The 14,772-nt window shown below is 46.1% G+C and overlaps 1 protein-coding gene across 6 annotated transcripts in view; it reads left to right on the top strand.

Moving 5' to 3' along the window:
• The window catches only part of LOC141055030 (coiled-coil domain-containing protein 28B-like), a 118,023-nt gene that overhangs the window by 3,827 nt on the left and 99,424 nt on the right, over positions 1 to 14,772 (top strand). For 3 of the 6 annotated variants that reach the window (XM_073551962.1, XM_073551960.1, XM_073551961.1), the window contains exon 1: positions 13,728 to 13,971. The exons of 1 other annotated variant lie outside the window; for it this stretch is intronic. The gene's annotated coding sequence lies outside the window, so the exon portion shown is untranslated. Of the gene's footprint in view, positions 1 to 12,804; positions 12,885 to 13,727; positions 13,972 to 14,772 lie in introns of those variants that run through there. 2 more of the 6 variants (XM_073551963.1, XM_073551959.1) reach the window with 2 other exon arrangements.

The raw sequence follows: 14,772 nt of genomic DNA, 5'->3' as shown, positions 1-14,772 counted from the left end.
TGGGATTTCCTGTTCCCTCTGGTCTTGACGATTCTATGTCATTAGCCATTCAGGTGGATCGGCGTTTACGTGAACGCAAAACTACACGAGAGATGTTGCCACCTGTTGAACAAATGTCTGAACATATGCAATGTGATAGAATTTTGTCTAGGGCGCAACGTCAGGAGTTCAGAAGGCGTAATAAGCTGTGTTTTTTTTTTTGTGGAGATGCCTCGCATATTATTTCTGTCTGCCCTAAACGAGAGAAACGCTTTGCACACACGTTTTCTGTTGGGGGTGTTCAACCCAAGTTTCTTCTGGCAATTACTCTGATCTGCTCCCTGTCCACATTTTCCGCCAAGGCTTTTGTGGATTCAGGAGCAGCTCTTAACCTGATGGACTTGGATTTTGCTAAACGTTGTGGATTTCCTATGACACCTCTGCGGACACCTATCCCTTTGAGGGGTATTGATGCTACTCCCTTGGCGAAGAATAAACCTCAGTTTTGGACCCAGGTGGTAATGTGGGTCGCCCCAGACCATCAAGAAAATTGCAGATTTTTGGTGTTGCATAATTTGCATGATACCATTGTTCTGGGGTTTCCCTGGTTGCAAATTCATAATCCAGTTCTGGATTGGAAATCTTTGTCTGTGGTGAGTTGGGGTTGTCGGTGTGCCCTTAGTGATGCTCCTGTTTTCCCCACCTCTCCCCAGTCGCATGATTTTCCAGACTATTTGGCTGACTTTTATGATGTATTTAGTGAGAATGAGTCTGCGTCTTTGCCTCCTCATAGGAGTTATGACTGTGCAATTGAGCTGAACCCGGGGTGTAAATTCCCCAAGGGTCGGCTTTTCAATTTAACTGTACCCGAGCACGAGGCTATGCGATCCTATATTAAGGAGGCATTGGAGAAGGGTCATATTAGACCATCCTCTTCACCCTTAGGTGCTGGGTTTTTTTTCGTGGCTAAAAAGGATGGTTCATTAAGGCCTTGTATTGACTATCGTGCCCTCAACAAAATTACTGTTAAATATCAGTATCCGTTACCCCTGATTTCTGATCTGTTCTCCAGAGTTAAAGGTGCTTGCTGGTTTACCAAGCTTGACCTCAGGGGGGCGTATAATCTTATTCGCATTAAGCATGGGGATGAATGGAAGACGGCGTTTAATACTCCGGATGGACATTTTGAGTACCTGGTAATGCCTTTTGGGCTCACTAATGCCCCTTCTGTCTTCCAGTGCTTCATGAACGATATATTCCGAGACTTTGTGGATAAATTTTTGATTATCTGGATGATATTTTGATCTTCTCCAAGGATTGGGATTCTCATGTGGAACATGTTCGGACTGTGTTCCGGATTTTGAGGGAGAATTCCCTGTATGTCAAGGGATCGAAATGCCTTTTTGGGGTACAGAGGATTTCATTTTTGGGATTTATTTTGTCTCCGTCAACTATTGAAATGGACCCGGCCAAGGTACAGGCCATTTATGATTGGGTTCAGCCCACTTCTTTGAAGGCCCGCCAGAAGTTTTTGGGTTTTGCTAATTTTTTTCGGAAATTTATAGCTAATTTTTCTGGTATTGCCAAGCCATTGACGGATTTGACTAGGAAGGGTGCTGATGTGCTGAATTGGTCTCCGGAGGCTGTTTCTTCCTTTCAGGAGCTGAAGCGAAGATTCACTTCTGCTCCGGTTTTGCGGCAACCTGATGTCTCACTCCCGTTTCAGGTGGAGGTGGACGCTTCTGAGATTGGTGCAGGAGCGGTGTTGTCCCAAAAAGATCCTGTGACATCTAAAATGAATCCTTGTGCTTTCTTTTCCCGAAAGTTCTCCCCATCCGAACGTAACTATGATGTGGGAATCGGGAACTGTTGGCCATGAAATGGGCATTTGAGGAGTGGAGACATTGGTTGGAGGGAGCCAAACACCAAGTCGTGGTCCTTACTGACCACAAGAATTTAATTTACCTGGAGTCGGCCAAGCGCTTGAATCCTAGACAGGCTAGGTGGGCCTTGTTTTTCACACATTTTGATTTTGTGGTCTCTTTTCTTCCGGGCACTAAGAATGTCAAGGCAGACGCCCTCTCTAGGAGTTTCCTTGCTGATTCTCCTGTTGTGACTAAGCCTGCTACCATCTTAGGCGAGGGGGTAGTTCTTTCTGCCATCTCGCCCGATTTGAGACGTGCTCTGGAAGAGTTTCAGGAGGACAAACCTGAGCGTTGTCCCAGTGGAAAGTTGTATGTTCCTGACCAGTGGAGGAAGAGAGTGATGTCTGAAGTTCATTGCTCTGCATTGGCTGGTCATCCAGGTATTTTTGGTACTAGAGATCTGGTGAGTCGGTCTTTTTGGTGGCCCGCCTTGTCTCATGATGTCAGGAATTTTGTGCAGTCCTGTGGGACTTGCTCCCGGTCTAAACCTTGTTCTCGCTCTAGTGGCTTGTTGATGCCTTTGCCGGTCCCCAGGAGGCCGTGGACCCATATTTCAATGGATTTTATCTCTGATATGCCTGTCTCTCAGAGAATGACTGTTATTTGGGTGATTTGTGATAGATTCTCTAAGATGGTCCATCTTTTACCACTCCCTAAGTTGCCATCTTCCTCTGAGTTGGTGCCCTTGTTTTTGCAACAGGTGGTTCGCTTGCACGGGATTCCTGAGAACATTGTATCTGATAGAGGAGTTCAGTTTGTGTCTAGATTTTGGAGGACTTTCTGTTCCAAGCTGGGAATTCAGTTGTCCTTCTCCTCTGCGTTTCACCCTCAGACCAATGGGCAGACGGAGAGAACAAACCAGACTTTGGAGTCGTATTTGAGATGTTTTATTTCTGCCGATCAGGATGATTGGGTTTCATTTTTGCCCTTGGCCGAATTTGCTTTAAATAATAGAGCTAGTTCTGCCACTTTGATGTCACCTTTTTTTTGTAACTTTGGTTTTCACCCTCGATTTTCTTCAGGGCAGGTGGAGCCTTCTGCCTGCCCAGGTGTTGACACTGTGGTGGAGAGAATGCACCAGATCTGGGACCAAGTAGTGGATAAGTTGTCTCTCTCCCAGGAAAAGGCCCAGCGGTTTTCCAACCGGCGTAGGACCGTTGGTCCCCAGTTTAAGGTGGGTGATATGGTTTGGTTGTCATCAAAAAATATCGCTGTGAAGGTGGCTTCTCCTAAGTTTAAGCCTAGATTTATTGGACCTTACAAGATTTTGGAGATTATTAATCCGGTCTCTTTTCGGTTGGCTCTTCCTGTCACATTTAAAATTCATAATGTGTTTCATAAGTCCTTGTTGAAGAGGTTTGTTCCTGTGGTGGCACCTCCTGACCCTATATTGGTTGAAGGTAACATGGAATATGAGGTAGAGAAGATACTGGATTCCTGTCTGGCTAGACGGAGACTCCAGTATTTGGTTAAGTGGAAGGGTTATGGTCAGGAGGATAATTCCTGGGTCTCTGCCTCTGATATTCATGCCGAAAGATTGGTGCGTGCCTTTCATCGGGCTCACCCGGATCGCCCTGGTGGCATGGATGAGGGTTCGGTGACCCCTCCTCAAGGGGGAGGTACTGTTGTGAGTTCATTTTTCCCTTCACCATTGAGGTCTGATGAACTCCCTCCTCTGGTGAAGGAAGGTAGTGAGGCTGATTACCAGACACATGGGCAGCTAGATGATGACTGGATGGCTGGAATTGAGGACTGGATATAAGGCTGCCGACGCCCTTCTTCCTGGCTGGTGATTTTCCTGCTGGATTCTTGGAGACCAGTCTGATTCCTGCATCTCAAAGCTAAGTTTTTCTGCTCTGCTTTGTACTCTTCAGTTTTGTTTTTGTTTTGCCTTGTTTTTTTGGGAGTTCTGCCATCCTCGGTGAGCTGAATTCCATTTTTGTCTCTGATCTGTTGATTTTTTGCTCTGTCTTCAGAATATACCTGAGTGCTGATAGTCTTTTGAAGCCTAGCGACTTCAGGGCCTGTTTTTCCTATCAGTCGGTTGGCTCATTTTGTTAGGGTTTTTGCGGATGGCAGACAGCAGCTTTCCTATCCTGTCCTATGTAGTTAGCTTGGGCCCCATCATTTGCTCAACCTATCTTTCTATCTGTGTTAGTGTTTTCATCTTGCTTCACCGTCATTATATGTTGGGGGCTGCCTATTGCTTTGGGGTCTGCTCTGGGGCAGTTTAGTTTTTCCCCTTTCTGTCTTTAGGCTATGTAGTTCTCCGGCTGTGATCAAGGGGTCTAGGGCTCCGTAGGAACCCCCCACGGCTACTGCTAGTTGTTGTGGATAGGTTCAGGGGTCTGCAATCCGATAGCTGCCAACCTCTCTGGTTTTTCTGGACTTAGCTGGTATTTTGTTTTTTCCTCCTTTGGTGACTCATCATAACAGTAAACCATTGCATATCTGTAAGATTTATATTGCATACAGTAAACCATTGCATATCAGTAAGATTTATATATGTCAGTCAATAATAGTGTTAGTGTATGTGTGTAAAATATTGGAGCTGTAGGTGTTAAATCAAAGAATTCACAGAAAAAACTGGCGTGGGCTCTCGTGCAATTTTCTCTGCCAGAAAGGGAAAGCCAGTGACTGAGGGCAGATATTAATAGCCTAGAGAGGGACCATGGTTATTGTGCCCTCCCCCGGCTAAAAACATCTGCCCCCAGCCACCCCAGAAAAGGCGCATCTGTAAGATGCGCCAATTCCGTCACTTAGCCTCTCTCTTCCCATCTCTTCCCATTGCCCAGTAGCAGGTGGCATATGGGGTAATAAGGGGTTAATGTCACCTTGCTATTGTAAGGTGACATTAAGCCTCGTTAATAATGGAGAGGTGTCAATAAGACACCTCTCCATTATTAATCCAATTGTATGAAAGGGTTAAAAATAAACACACACATTAAGAATAAAGTCTTTTAATGAAATAATTAAACACATTTTTGCCATCTTTATTAAACTCCCAATCCAATTGAAGCCCTTGTTCTCCTGTAAAAAATCAAAAATAAAAAAGCAACAATATCCCGTACCTATGCGCTGTACAGTCAAGTCCCACGCTGCAATCCATCTCAAGGGGTTAAATAGTTTACAACCGGGAGCAGTGCTAATGCTATGCCCTGGCTGTAAACCACTGCGTAATGAATGAAAAAAGCTGCCTGCGCAGCCTCCCCGCCTGACCGGACATGAACTCCGTAGCGTGGGAAAGTTTCTGAACATTTTCCGACACTGCTGAGTTCACTGTGGGTCATGCGGAGAGTCTGCGTAGCATCAGTGACTACCGCTGATGTCATTGAGGCTGCCCAGACTTCCCGCTTGACCTCAAAAATTGTTAGGCTCATTTTGAATTTGCTAAAAGATGTGGGAGACTCCCCAAATGTATGGAGGAAGGTGCTGTGGTCTGATGAGACCAAAATGTAACTTATAGTCTGTAAGTGATTTGAGACTGGACAGAGATTCACCTTCCAACAAGACAATGACTAGGGATGAGCGAGTAGTGAAATATTCGGACTCGCTGTACTGGTTACGAGTAGCTCCTAATACTCGGGTACTCGTAACAAGTAGCGAGTCCAATGTATGTCTATGGGAAATGCGAGTAATGGGCGGAGAATGTGTGTGGGGGTCTGTGAGGCTGTGTGTGCGGGCTCTGCCGGGCTGATCGGGGGTCTGTGCGGCACAGACCCCCGCACACACATATGAGGCTGCGCAGCCAGCCAATCACAGTAATGCCACAACAAAGAAGGCGGTGGCTTTACTGTGATTGGCTGAAACATGCCGGGCAGGAGATCCGAATATTGTGAGGCGAGTAGTGAAATTTACTCGCTAGGATTAGAGTACTGCATTACTCGCCGAGTACTGAATCCTAACGAGTATACTCGCTCATCCCTAACAAGGACCCAAAGCATACTGCTAAAGCAACACTCAAGTGGTTTAAGGGGAGACGTATAAATGTTTTGGAGTGGCCTAATCAAAGCCCTGACCTTTAATCCAATGGAGAATTTGTGGTCAGGCTTGAAAATTGCTGCTCACCAGAGGAAACCATCTAATTTGAAGGAGCTGGAGCAGTTTTGCCTTGAGGAACAGGCAGTTGCATAACTACCATGGGGCAGAGGGGGTGGTGGTCCCAGGCCCTGTGCTCTGAGGGGGCCCACCTGGAGCTACGCTTACATTCTGTGGCAGAGCAGGAGAATCGATCATCTCCCTGCTCTGCTGCCCGGCAGCTATGTTCTCTTCTGCACAGGACCTGTGGTGAGGTCACAGGAGGGGAGGAGTCAGGGGTCACATGATCAGGGGCCTCAGTGTATGCAGGACTCTGCTGTGCTGGTTGTCATCGTGCTGGATGAGGGGAAGTTTGTTTGGGGTCAGGAGGGGTTTACATGGTGCATGTAGCAGAACTGTGTGTGTACAAGGTGTACGGAGCGGAGATATGTGTACGGAGCGGAGCCGTGTGTACGAGCGAGGTGTACAGAGCAGAGCCATGTGTACGAGCGAGGTGTACAGAGCGGAGCCGTGTGTGTACGAGGTGTACGGAGCAGATCCGAGTGTTCATGAGGTGTATGGAACGGAGACTTGTGTGTACAAAGTGTACGGAGTGGAGCCGTGTGTGTACAAGGTGTACGGAATGGAGCTCTGTGTGTACAAAGTGTACGGAGCTGAGCTGTGTGCGTACCGGGTGTACAGAGTGGAGCCACATGTGTATAGGGTGTACGGAGTGGAGCCATGTGTATGGGTTGTACAGAGCAGAGCCACGTGTGTACGGGGCGTACGAAACGGAGCCCTGTGTGTACGAAGTGTACGGAACTGAGCTGTGTGTGTGCGGAGCAGAGCCATGTGTGTACGAGGTGTACAGAGCGGAACCGCATGTGTACGATGAGTATGGAGCAAAGCCGCATGTTTACGAGGTTTACGGAGTGGAGCAATATGTGTACAAGGTGTACAGAGCATGGCCGCATATGTACAAGGTGTACGGAGCAGAGCCGCGCGTGTACGAGGCATAGAAAGCGGAACCGTGTGTGTATGAGGTGTACGGAGCCATGCGTGTACAAGGTGTATGGTGGGGAGCATTCATACCTCCCGGATCCAGTGGGACATACCCGATTTTGAAAGAGTCTGCCCCACTGCCCCGGCTGGGAGCTTACTTTTCCCGCGGACACAGGAGTACACGGCGGAGTCCTGAGGAGCACTTTAAAATTTGCACGTGATGTTCCACTGGAAGTGACGTGCTAGAAGCTGACCGGAAATGAGGTAATTTCAGGAGGAGATTGTGACAGAACTATGGAGGCACTTCAGGGAATGCTTCAGATCCATCACCGTGTCCTCCTCCGACAGTGCGGACAGCGGGATCACCTTGGACTCTGCGATGTCGGCCATGTGAGCGGATCATGATATGTCCTGCACCGGGAGGCTCAGGTGGGCACTACAATGGGAGCCGGGCTGCTATAGTATCTTTATAGAATCTTTCTTTCTCTCTCTGTTTCTTTCTCTCTGTTCTTTCTTTCCCTCTGTTCTTTGTGTCTCTCTAATCTTTCTTTTTTTCTTTCTCTCTCTTCTTTCTTTCACTCTGTTCTTTCTTTCCCCTCTTTCTTTCTCTCTCTAATCTTTCTTTCTCTAATCTCTGTCTCTCTAATCTTTCTTTCTCTCTCTGTTCTTCCTTTCTCTCTTTTCTTTCTTGCTCTGTTCTTTCTTTCCCCTCTTTCTTTCCCCTCTTTCTTTCTTGCTTTCTTTCTTTCTTTCTCTCTGTCTCTCTGTTCTTTCTTTCTCTTTCTTTTTCTTACTTTCTCTCTCTCTGTTCTTTCTCTCTCTCTCTCTCTCTCTCTGTTCTTTCTCTCTCTCTCTCTGTTCTTTCTCTCTCTCTCTCTGTTCTTTCTCTCTCTCTCTGTTCTTTCTCTCTCTCTCTGTTCTTTCTCTCTCTCTCTCTGTTCTTTCTCTCTCTCTCTCTCTCTCTCTCTGTTCTTTCTCTCTCTCTCTCTGTTCTTTCTCTCTCTCTCTCTCTCTCTGTTCTTTCTCTCTCTCTCTCTCTGTTCTTTCTCTCTCTCTCTCTGTTCTTTCTCTCTCTCTCTCTGTTCTTTCTCTCTCTCTTTCTGTTCTTTCTCTCTCTCTCTCTGTTCTTTCTCTCTCTCTCTCTGTTCTTTCTCTCTCTGTGTTCTTTCTCTCTCTCTCTCTGTTCTTTCTCTCTCTCTCTCTCTCTCTCTCTCTGTTCTTTCTCTCTCTCTCTCTGTTCTTTCTCTCTCTCTCTCTCTCTCTGTTCTTTCTCTCTCTCTCTCTCTGTTCTTTCTCTCTCTCTCTCTGTGTTCTTTCTCTCTCTCTCTCTCTCTGTTCTTTCTCTCTCTCTCTCTCTCTCTCTCTCTCTGTTCTTTCTCTCTCTCTTTCTGTTCTTTCTCTCTCTCTCTCTCTCTCTCTCTCTCTCTGTTCTTTCTCTCTCTCTTTCTGTTCTTTCTCTCTCTCTCTCTGTTCTTTCTCTCTCTCTCTCTGTTCTTTCTCTCTCTCTGTTCTTTCTCTCTCTCTCTCTCTGTTCTTTCTCTCTCTCTCTCTCTGTGTTCTTTCTCTCTCTCTCTCTGTTCTTTCTCTCTCTCTCTCTCTCTGTTCTCTCTCTCTGTTCTCTCTCTCTGTTCTCTCTCTCTGTTCTCTCTCTCTGTTCTCTCTCTCTGTTCTCTCTGTTCTTTCTCTCTCTCTCTCTGTTCTTTCTCTCTCTCTGTTCTTTCTCTCTCTCTGTTCTTTCTCTCTGTTCTTTCTCTCTGTTCTCTCTCTCTCTGTTCTTTCTCTCTCTCTCTCTGTTCTTTCTCTCTCTCTCTGTTCTTTCTCTCTCTCTCTCTCTGTTCTTTCTCTCTCTCTTTCTGTTCTTTCTCTCTCTCTCTCTGTTCTTTCTCTCTCTCTCTCTGTTCTTTCTCTCTCTCTGTTCTTTCTCTCTCTCTCTCTGTTCTTTCTCTCTCTCTCTCTCTCTCTCTGTTCTTTCTCTCTCTCTCTCTCTCTCTGTTCTTTCTCTCTCTCTCTTTCTGTTCTTTCTCTCTCTCTCTTTCTGTTCTTTCTCTCTCTCTCTTTCTGTTCTTTCTCTCTCTCTCTTTCTGTTCTTTCTCTCTCTCTCTCTCTCTGTTCTTTCTCTCTCTCTCTCTGTTCTTTCTCTCTCTCTCTCTGTTCTTTCTCTCTCTCTGTTCTTTCTCTCTCTCTGTTCTTTCTCTCTGTTCTCTCTCTCTCTGTTCTCTCTCTCTCTGTTCTTTCTCTCTCTCTCTCTCTGTTCTTTCTCTCTCTCTCTCTCTCTGTTCTTTCTCTCTCTCTCTTTCTGTTCTTTCTCTCTCTCTCTCTGTTCTTTCTCTCTCTCTCTTTCTGTTCTTTCTCTCTCTCTCTCTCTGTTCTTTCTCTCTCTCTGTTCTTTCTCTCTCTCTGTTCTTTCTCTCTGTTCTCTCTCTCTGTTCTCTCTCTCTCTGTTCTCTCTCTCTCTGTTCTCTCTCTCTCTGTTCTTTCTCTCTCTCTCTGTTCTTTCTCTCTCTCTCTGTTCTTTCTCTCTCTCTCTGTTCTTTCTCTCTCTCTCTGTTCTTTCTCTCTCTCTCTCTGTTCTTTCTCTCTCTCTCTCTGTTCTTTCTCTCTCTCTCTCTGTTCTTTCTCTCTCTCTCTCTGTTCTTTCTCTCTCTCTCTCTCTGTTCTTTCTCTCTCTCTCTCTCTCTCTGTTCTTTCTCTCTCTCTCTCTCTCTGTTCTTTCTCTCTCTCTCTCTCTGTTCTTTCTCTCTCTCTCTCTGTTCTTTCTCTCTCTCTCTCTGTTCTTTCTCTCTCTCTCTCTCTGTTCTTTCTCTCTCTCTCTCTCTGTTCTTTCTCTCTCTCTCTCTCTGTTCTTTCTCTCTCTCTGTTCTTTCTCTCTCTCTCTCTCTCTGTTCTTTCTCTCTCTCTCTCTCTGTTCTTTCTCTCTCTCTCTCTCTCTGTTCTTTCTCTCTCTCTCTTTCTGTTCTTTCTCTCTCTCTCTCTGTTCTTTCTCTCTCTCTCTCTGTTCTTTCTCTCTCTCTGTTCTTTCTCTCTCTCTGTTCTTTCTCTCTCTCTGTTCTTTCTCTCTGTTCTCTCTCTCTCTGTTCTCTCTCTCTCTGTTCTCTCTCTCTCTGTTCTTTCTCTCTCTCTCTGTTCTTTCTCTCTCTCTCTGTTCTTTCTCTCTCTCTCTGTTCTTTCTCTCTCTCTGTTCTTTCTCTCTCTCTGTTCTTTCTCTCTCTCTCTCTGTTCTTTCTCTCTCTCTCTCTGTTCTTTCTCTCTCTCTCTCTGTTCTTTCTCTCTCTCTCTCTGTTCTTTCTCTCTCTCTCTCTGTTCTTTCTCTCTCTCTCTCTGTTCTTTCTCTCTCTCTCTCTGTTCTTTCTCTCTCTCTCTCTGTTCTTTCTCTCTCTCTCTCTCTCTGTTCTCTCTCTCTCTCTCTCTCTCTCTGTTCTCTCTCTCTCTCTCTCTCTCTGTTCTTTCTCTCTCTCTCTCTCTCTCTCTCTCTCTGTTCTCTCTCTCTCTCTCTCTCTCTGTTCTTTCTCTCTCTCTCTCTGTTCTTTCTCTCTCTCTCTCTCTCTGTTCTTTCTCTCTCTCTCTCTGTTCTTTCTCTCTCTCTCTCTCTGTTCTTTCTCTCTCTCTCTCTGTTCTTTCTCTCTCTCTCTCTCTGTTCTTTCTCTCTCTCTCTCTCTGTTCTTTCTCTCTCTCTCTCTGTTCTTTCTCTCTCTCTCTCTCTCTGTTCTTTCTCTCTCTCTCTCTCTGTTCTTTCTCTCTCTCTCTCTCTGTTCTTTCTCTCTCTCTCTCTCTGTTCTTTCTCTCTCTCTCTCTCTGTTCTTTCTCTCTCTCTCTCTGTTCTTTCTCTCTCTCTCTCTGTTCTTTCTCTCTCTCTCTCTCTGTTCTTTCTCTCTCTCTCTCTCTGTTCTTTCTCTCTCTCTCTCTGTTCTTTCTCTCTCTCTCTCTGTTCTTTCTCTCTCTCTCTCTCTGCTCTTTCTCTCTCTCTCTCTGCTCTTTCTCTCTCTCTGTTCTTTCTTTCTTTCTTTATCTATAACTAGCTGAAGAGCCTGGCGCTGCCCGGGCATAGTAACTAACTGTGGTTAGTTATAACAAATTATAATTATCCTCCATCCCATAGTCCCGTGCCCATATACCCATCATACATATCCTCCATCCCATAGTCCCATGCCCATATACCCATCATACATATTCTCCATTCCATAGTCGAGTGCCCATATACCCATCACACATCCTTCATCTCATAGTCCCATGCCCATATACCCATCATACATATCCGCCATCCCATAGTTCCATGCCCATATACCCGTCATACATATCCTCCATCCCATAGTCCAGTGCCCATATACCCATCACACATCCTCCATCCCATAGTCCCGTGCCCATATACCCGTCATACATATCCACCATCCCATAGGCCCGTGCCCATATACCTGTCATACATATCCTCCATCCCACAGTCCAGTGCCCATGTACCCATTACACATCCACCATCCCATAGTCAACCATTATGACATCATAATGAGCGGCGGGGCTTGATACGCACACACTGTTTCCCCATTATGTAGATAGGGGCATTATGACATCATAATGAGGGGCGGGGCTTGACGCGCACACACTTTTTCCCCATTATGTAGACAGGGGCAAAATTGTTTGGTGAATTGGAACGCGCGGGGTTAAAATTTCGCCTCACAACATAGCTTAGGACGCTCTCGGGGTCCAGACGTGTGACTGTGCCAAATTTTGTGGCTGTAGCTGCGATGGTGCGGATGCCTATCCCGGACACACACACACACACACACATACACACATACATACTGTACATGCATACATACATGCATACATACACACTTTGAGCTTTATATATTAGATGTAGCCCCCTTCATATGGTATAATACAGCCCCCCAAAGAATATAATGTAGCCCCTTCAGAATATAATGCAGCCCCGCTCATAGGGTATAATGCTGCCCCCCCTCATGTGGGGTATCATACTACCCCCTTCATATGGGGTATCATGCTGCTCCCTTCTCATACGGGTATCATAATCATGCAACCAGGACTCACTATATAAATTAAAAAAAAAAAACTATACTCCTCGCTCCCACACTGATTTCAGCGGCGGCTCTGCTCTGATGTCTGGAGCTGCACTGAAGCCAGGCCGGTACACAACAGGGACGCGATGAAGTGACGTCATCGCACACCCGCTGTGTGTCAGAGGAAGAGGGTAATGATGGGAGAGGGAGCGTCATGTGACGCTCTCTCTTCCACTATTGCGGCGCACACTGGGGGGCCGTACTGACACCCTGTCCCCCTGTCTTCCGGCCCTGGGGGGTGCGGGGACCCTGGTCTGCGGGCCCTTATAGTGTTCAGTGTTAGCCGCAGCCTGCGGCAAACACTGCCCGCTTAATATTCACTCCTCTCCTCGCCCATGGGGGCATGGGGAAGCATGAATATTCATTTCACTTTAGCAGCGGGAACAGGCTCTGGCTTCCTGTCACCCACTGCTGCTCTGCTGGCATTGGGGGCCCCCATAGCAGCTGCTGGTGTTCCACTATTAGCGACACACCACTGGCTGGGGGCCCCTGAAGCAGCAGGGGCCCTAGGCAGCTGGCACTATATGGTTCTCCGGTGGCCCAGTCCGACCCTGAATGTGGGCACTGTTTTCTAAGGCACTTGCACCCGGCATTACTATATTCTAGAGAGTTGCTTTAGAATTTAGAGGTCACACAGAACCACACAATAGGTGCAGTAATAGGGACACATATGGCAGCAGCAGCAGCAGCTCAGTATTGGGGTTTGATGAGGTTGAGGGGTTTGTGCAGGATGAGAATAGTCCAATTGGTGACAGCGGTAAAAATGAGAAGTGAAACGTGTCTTTTTTGTATTCTCTGCAGCCGAGTCCTGGCTGGAGGAGTCGTCATGTTGGTCTGGGCCAGATGGAAAAGACCTGAAAAGTGAACTATTCTATCAGAAAGAACATCAGCGGTAAGTCATTATCTGTAACTCTGCTCTAATCTATTATATGTTCTGTAGGACTGGTATTTACCACTGACCATATGGCAGTAATATCAATATTGGTCTTTTTATATATAGATTATTTTTGCCACAGCGCGGTCATCTGATGAGGTTCTCTGGATAGGGGCCCACTCAGAAGTTTCACCCCCCCCCCCCCCCCCCCGAATCAAAACCCTAGCTACGCCTCTGGGAACAGGCAAAAATCCCAGTGGCAAGATGTGGAAAGCTCATGTAGAGACTTATCCAAAGCGACTTGCAGTTGTAATTGCAGCAAAAGGAGGCTCAACAAAGTAATGACTTTAGGAGGGTGAATAGTTAGTTATACACACTGATGTTTTCAGCTATTTCATCTTATTTGTTGTTTGCTTCATAATAAAGAGAAAACCTAATTTTCACAGTTGTAGCCATGTTATTTACATGAACTGATGCAAACCCTCAAAAAAAAAACAACAACTGTGAAATTACAAGGTAGCAAACACAAAAAATGCCAAGGGAGAGGGAGGGGGAACATTTTTGAAAGTTACCAAGTGCCACAAAATGATTTCTCCAGAACAATGGTTGAAATAAAGATAAGGTGGACATTGACAACCCCTAGTGTAAACTGAACGTGATCCAGCAGTCTCATAAAATAGAATCCAGCATTTATCTCCCATAAATTGGAATAAATGCTGGATTCCAGCTACTCTTCACTGCTCTCATTCCATAGCACAGAGAGGAACGTTGTAGCATAAAGTCACCGCACACTGTGTGCTGGTTAGAAGAAACCTATTTGTACTGGATGAGATGTAAGACCAGTGAAGAGGAGGCAGATTGCATCTGAGGCGTTACCACAGGGATGCCCAGCAGTGAGGGGGATGTGGAGGATGGATGAAGAGGAGGGTTCACAAGCTGGGGACATTAGAGGAGGAGGCATAGAGGAGGGACGAGGTGACAGCAGTGTGGTGGTACTGGGATAATGGAGGCGTGATTAGTACACAAAGTACATAGAGATCAGTGTGAGGAGAAGGGATCATCCTCTTCAGCTAACTTCCCCCAGCTCAGCTTCGGTCATTGCCAGGTAATGTCCACTCTCACTTATCGGGGTCGGTTTGGGATGTGGGGAGAACACTGGGCTTCCTTTTCTCATAATGGGATTATTGACACCTCCTACATCCTCCCATAATGTCTTCTTTCGGCTTGTTGTGTTCTGTCATGGAGCCCTAAACCATCTGCTCCTTGTTGTGTTCTGCCCTATGCACCGCATAGTCTTACAGTTACGCCATATCACTAGTATAGCTTCTGATGTGTGTACTGTAATAATCCGCATCGTTCAGTTACATGGAACCACTTGGCAAACTTACAGTCAGGAACTCTGGCTTTTACCAATCAATAATGTTGCCAAGGAAGATTCCGAATGAAAACTGTAATTAACGTAAGTGATTCCTGAGACATAATTCAGAGTCATAGCTAAGTTCTCCCTGACCTGTGCAATTACTCTGGCTCTTTATCTAAATAGACCGGTTAAAGGGAACCAGTCCCGTTGTGCATGCAGTCCGATCTATGAAGGAGAAGCTGAGCAGAGAGATATACTGAATATTTTCTGTATAAAACACATACTTGAAAAACCGGTGTCATCAGTATTTTTCAGGTATGACACCCGGTATCATCAGTGTTATGGATCAGTGTGTCATCAGTGTTTTTCCAGTATGACACCGGTATCATCAGTGTTTTGCATCAGTGTGTAATCAATGTTTTTCCTCTATGACAGCGTATCATCAGTGTTTTTCTGGTATGACACTGGTATTAGTGTTTTGCATCAGAGTGTCTTCAGTGTTTTTCCGGTATGACACCGGTATCATCAGTGTTGTGGATCAGTGTG

The sequence above is a fragment of the Dendrobates tinctorius genome, unplaced genomic scaffold, assembly GCF_039654945.1.
Source record: "Dendrobates tinctorius isolate UK_male_01 unplaced genomic scaffold, ASM3965494v1 ptg000183l, whole genome shotgun sequence".
Taxonomy (NCBI): domain Eukaryota; kingdom Metazoa; phylum Chordata; class Amphibia; order Anura; family Dendrobatidae; genus Dendrobates; species Dendrobates tinctorius.
This window is presented reverse-complemented; position numbering and strand designations above follow the sequence as displayed.